Source organism: Lactuca serriola, chromosome 7, assembly GCF_051521515.1.
Source record: "Lactuca serriola cultivar US96UC23 chromosome 7, Lser_US96UC23_V15, whole genome shotgun sequence".
In the NCBI taxonomy this organism is placed as follows: Eukaryota; Viridiplantae; Streptophyta; class Magnoliopsida; order Asterales; family Asteraceae; genus Lactuca; species Lactuca serriola.
Genome location: NC_136414.1, coordinates 52462009 through 52468016, shown reverse-complemented (window position 1 = coordinate 52468016; position 6008 = coordinate 52462009). Strand labels below are relative to the sequence as shown.

General features: G+C 32.8%; 1 long non-coding RNA gene across 15 annotated transcripts; it reads left to right on the top strand.

Annotated features, from left to right (window-relative positions):
• Window positions 1–1060: 1060 nt before the first annotated feature.
• LOC145061250 (uncharacterized) lies at window positions 1061–5629 on the top strand. 15 transcript variants are annotated; one of them, XR_013687156.1, is made up of 8 exons: window positions 1063–1811; window positions 1901–2012; window positions 2137–2190; window positions 2328–2370; window positions 2474–2536; window positions 2600–2766; window positions 3436–4487; window positions 4703–5629. It is a non-coding gene; the product is annotated as an uncharacterized LOC145061250 (long non-coding RNA). The 15 variants fall into 15 exon arrangements; XR_013687157.1 differs by having other exon boundaries at window positions 1061–1811; window positions 2328–2766; window positions 3436–4142; window positions 4389–4487; XR_013687152.1 differs by having other exon boundaries at window positions 1062–1811; window positions 2328–2766; window positions 3436–3899; window positions 4012–4487.
• The last annotated feature ends 379 nt before the right edge of the window (window positions 5630–6008 follow it).

Genomic DNA, 6008 nt, shown 5'->3' with positions numbered 1-6008 from the left:
GAGATGACCTAACTTTTTCATTATATCAAAAGAAAAAGCAACTTGAATATGAACAAATAACAAGTGGCCAATGTGTTATTTCATCGATAAGACCCTCCACTAAAATTAATTATTCTAAATTGAGAGGTCATGCACCTTAACCAAGTCTGTATCGTTAACTAACATTCATAAATCATGTTGACTTTGTGTTTCTAATTAACTTACAAACTTGACAAGGACTTTTCTCGTGTATTTTTGTTACATTGCTCCTCAGTATTATCATCAAGTATTATCATCAGAGGTAGGTTTAGGTACATTTAGTAGTAGATTGGTTGTTTTGGAATGTCCCATGCTGAACGTGATTTCTACCAACCAATAACTGGGCTAACTATAACACAATCAACTGAATCAAGGGTGTCAATAATCGATATACCTAATGGAGGCGAGTTGTTGTTTATGGTGAAGCAGTTAGCAATATATCTTCATTGTTTTTTTATGAATTCTGTCCGTGAAGCAGTTAGCAATATATCTTCATCGTTTTTTTTTTATGATTTCTGTGAATTACTCATCGTTGAAATAGAAAGCATATCACAATTTTTTTCAGAAGGACGATTAAGGGAAGCAGTGTTGATCAAGGAACAAAAAATCGAATTAATTAAGTTTCTAAAGAAAATAAGGAAACATGTACCGAGAAAAAAGGAATTTGTTTTTTGTTTTTATATTTTAGAAAATTAAACCATTTAACAAAATTAGGTAGTTTTGATTGTTTGGTACCTAATCATATATACCTTCATTTTTCAATATATTTATACTATTTTATAATGCATTCATAATAGGAATCCAAAAGTTCTTAAAACTAAAGTCTTAAAAACAAGGAGAAAAAATTTGAACCCTTTGATCAAATTTATATGGTGTAGATTAAAAATAAGCTATCCAATTATATATATATATATATATATATATATATATATATATATATATATATATATATATATATATATATATATATATATATATTAAAAATCTCTCATATCTCAGCTACAGTAAACTATCAGCTGTCTTGTCTATTTTGCCACAATAGTTTGTTCGATTTGTGTTCTCCTCCCTCCCTCTCAATCTCTGATCACTTATTATTACCCATTCTTTTACATTTTTAGTCTCTTTACTTCCATCACCGACATTGAGATGCTTCTCGAACCTTTAGATAACCACCCCACCGATTGTTCTCCATTGCCTTATCTCATGTATTTTTTTTTCTCACTGCCTCCATCAGATCCTCATACGCTCTCCACCGGTCATCCTCCTACCTACGTGTTGCTTCTTTCACCAATCCAGACCTCCGATCACCACCGTTCTACCTATCCCTTTCTCGACTTCGATCAGAAGCAACCGTCCATGGTTTGGACCCACGTCATCACCGGTTTAGCTTCCGGCTCCAATACCGCATGTTTGGAGCCGGAGTTGCTTGAGACTCACCGCCTTCGTCCTCCGATAGAATCGTTTTCGTGCGGCCTTACTTCTCACTGCCTTACTCTTATCTCTATATTTCTCTATTGCTCCCAATTCTATGCTACGCTTATGTTTTCAGGCACATCATTTTTCAAATTATGATTTAGGTTTCTTCAGATTTTGGGATTTCCACGATAGTTATGAGTCGGTTTAAATTGTTTGGATGTATGTGGTTTGACTAGGTTTCTAATTTTCTACAGAGGCAATTTTAGACAGCGATTTTGTCAAATTTCAGCATATAGTGGTGGTTATGGAACATTTTTGTATACCTCGATGACCCAACCTACTTCGTCACCCTCACAATCCCCAACGCTACAGCTTTGGTCAGTATTGATTTCATTTGGTTTTCATACCAAACGATACTATGTTTCTTGATTTGAATAAACTTTTTTTTGTTATTTTTGTATTTCAGGTTCTAAACTTTGTCCATGGTCGATAGATAATTTGAGTCTATTCCCTAACCTTTTTTAAATAAAAAAACAGAAGCTTTTATTGTGTTCCTTTCTTGGCTAATTGATATGCAGGTAAATATTTTCCCATCTACCTATGGGGTATTCTACTCGGGCAATTTTCTTTATCTGTTTCCATAGCTCTATATTTTGTAAGTCTATTTTTATATTTAAAAAATCTTTATATATTTGACAATAGGTCCACTGTGGGGATTATATATTATGGAATACAATAGGTAAATGCTCTGGGAAGGTACATATATGTTGTTTTTTTTAAGTTTTACTATATTTATATTTGTTCTTAAAAATCCATATACCTATCAATGCGATTTCTAATTCATTTTGCATAATGGTTTGATTTGTTTATTTTTTTGAATTTTCTTCCTGTAGGGTGAACAAAGAACGCACGTACCACAGATAGAGACATGTGGTGGTGAATACATAATTTATTTAATTTCATTCTATTTACTTTCAACAATTACATTCAAAAGTTGTGTTTACAGTTGTATTAAGGGCTAATACAGCATGCTCCTCAGGTGTTTGATGAAATGTGTGAAAGAATGTTAGATGATGGTTTTCTACTCCCTCATAACGATCTGGTATCGGTTTCACTTTTCTTTTCTATTCAACAGTATAATAATTTGTATTTTTGTTGTGTGTAGGTATCTAAGTTGAAAGCTGCTAAGATGCACATCTATGTGCGAAGAGGAGGTCCAAATTACTAGGGGTGTGCAAAAAAACCGCAAAACCGAAAAACCGAGCCGAACCGGTCAATCCGAAACCGAAAAAACCGGATATCAACGGGTCGGTTTTTGGTTTTCATATTTAGGTATCCGCAGATACCCGATATATATATATAAATATATATATATATATATATATATATATATATATATATATATATAATATTATTTCATTAGTATTGTTTTGATCGATCTACGAGTCCAATAACCTAAACAAAAATCCATATCGACAACTCCAATTTTGTAATTATAAATTCATTTGATTTTCTTGTTATTTTTATTATTGTATTTATTATACAACTTATAATATATGATATTTGAACTTCATTACGTTTTTTAAACTAAATTATGTTTTTTTAAACTCTTTGACTTACTAATTTTAAGAAAGAGATAACTAAAATGGAGTTTGTTGTTTCAATTGAATTTAATTTTTTTATATTTTATTGGGTACCCGTGAACCGAACCGTGGTTACCTGCTTTCATACGGTTCGGTTCGGTTTTTTTTTTGTCAATACGGTTCGGTTTCGGTTAGTGCGCATGAGGTACCCGCCCCGTGGTCACAGTTCACAATTTTATTACTATCCAAACCGAACCGCCCCATGAACACCCCTACAAATTACCAAAAAAGGCTTGCAGAAATGTGTGCACTTGGAGCCGAACTTGGTATCCCCATTGTGTTACATCTTCACAAAGTCTTACTTTTTGAGCCTTTTCAAGGGTAAATTAGTCAATTCACTTTGGCTTGTGTGTTGTAGTGTATGGGTCGGAGGCAACAATGACGGGAATATGCAGCCAGGCAGTTGCATACATAACAGTTTTTGCTTACGTTTGGTGATTCTTATTGGACTCCTTTAGAAATTGAATGTTCACAATTGAATGCATATGGGTTTTGTTGTAAGTTTTAAATATGATGAATTGATAATGTTCATTATTATGTTTTTTGTTATTGATGTCATTCATTTCGGTTATTTTGATATAATATATTTGGAGATGTGAGAGCTCCAGAATTACCCGGTTCTTTTGTTCTTCTTTTGTTCTGGAGTTAGTCACTGTAATTCTTCTTTTGTTCTGAAGGGTATATTTGTCTTTTTCGACAGTATGACTCAGCTTCCTGAGTAATTGCAAGAGTAAATAAGGAATTAGATGAAGCCAGAACAATGTTTAGCACTTTTAGAAAAAGCAGACACCCTTTCCAACATCAACAAAAATATCAACAAATGTCTCTGCTGCATCAAATGGGAAAAACAATTTTTTCTTCTTATTTTCAAGCCTCTAAGATTATAAAATTAGTTTTTACATGTTTATAATATATGGTTGACTCGGTGTGACAGTGGAAGCGGCTGAAGATGATGATGAGTTGGGTCCAGATGATAAGAGAATCCGAGTTGGGATATCAGTTGATACCATTGCAAAATCAACAGACCGTAGTGCTGCAATTTCACAGCAAAGGAAAAAAAGATAGGTCTTTGTATTTTTACTAACCTCTTTGCTCATTTCTATTTTTATTTAGCCAAATTTGCATAAACTTCACTATTAATATACACATACACACACAATTTAACATACACACAACTCTAATTTCTCCGATTTTATCTAAAAAGAGGTTTTGATCGCCAATTTTAAAGACCTTGCTTTGAATTTTGACTATTAATTTGTCTCAGCTCTTACAACTCTTTTCCAGTTAACCTCTCAATTTCAATTTTAATAGCGAACTTAATTCCAATTTCATCGGACTCTACAAGGCGGGAATAGCCACCGACTTCTGATCGCCACTTACATGCTTCCCCACCTTTTGCCATTTTTTGAGGTTTGTTGATTGATTGTAGTTATAATTGATTCTAAATGAATGGAATTCAAATATTCAATCCATTGAAATTTCGTGTTAGTAAGTTGCTTTGGTGATAGTGGTAGATCAGCATGTGAAGATCATTGGAAGTGACAGACCAATTATTATCTTCATTTCTTAATTATGATTTATTATATGAATACGATAATAATAGAAAATATGTTCTTTTTTTTCAGGTGGCTTTATTCAATATCAACCAAAAGCATTAAATGCAAAAAATAGCAACGTCCACTAATTTATTTGTTTACTTTCATTTCTTACATTAAGACATTATATTCTTTTCAATCTATCCGGTTGGCTTGTATTTGAATGACATTACAACATCCTACTTTCGTGACCTACCAAACATCAACAAAAATAACCGACTTTGTGTATATTCATTAAATTTTGTTTGTTTCGAACCCACAGAGGGGGTTTCTCACCTAGTTGAAATTAAATAAATCATCACACATTCAAATATAAATACTCCCATTCCACCCATACATTTTAATTACGTCACCATATATTTTAATTACGTCATCTCTCTCCCTTACCATTCTCTATCCTCTCTTTATATTTCTATCCATACAAACCATATGCAGTCTCCGCCACCAAGTCCTCCACGACACCCACTCACCTAAACAAAATCATGACTATTCAGCTACCTCCATAACCTTAGTCGGCATCAATATCATACTTCGCCTCACCGGTACCTCCCCAACTGCCATGATGAACCAACACCACCTCTTCCACTGCCTTCATCACACCCGACAGACTCTGCTTTCGTCATCACTACATATATATCTAAAAATCCGAACTGCTACTACACCATTGCCATCACCACTCCGCATCTGCTTCTTTCTCACCATCGTGTATGTATGTAATATTTGTGTATATAACAAATCGCAGCCAAGGTTAGTGGGTTAGGATTCTTAAGAAGTGTTCTCTAATTTGTAATTCGTCGTCGCTTTGGATATTTTTTTCCTGTTTTTTGTTTTAGTCATTTGGGTTCTTTTTTTTTTTTGTTTTACTCATTTGAGTTCTAACAGGTATGATTCATTGATTACTAAGAAGTGTTACAGAAGTGTATTTACTAAATCCAAATATTTTGGTAGAGTTTTAAATGTGTGTGTATGTAGACATGAAGTTGATTTGTGATATTCGTAACCTGATACTAATTTATGATCTAAACCATGTTTTCGATATCTGTAGATATTAGATTTCATTTGAGGTATCTTTTAATATGAAGTTCATTTGTTTGCTTCACTTTATACGTGTTCAAATATACATATTATAGTGATTTGAAGTTTAAATAGAAAAGTGTTTTTAAGCTTACTTTTATTTTGCTTTTCATTTAAAATATTGTATAAAAAATAAGTGGATTAATGATGATCTTTAATAGTAGAGTTTTGTAATAAAGTTGAAATTTCTATAGAAAAATAAGTGGAATAAGGATGCCTATGATATAGGTTAAGTATATAGACAAGTAGCTACGACATCTAT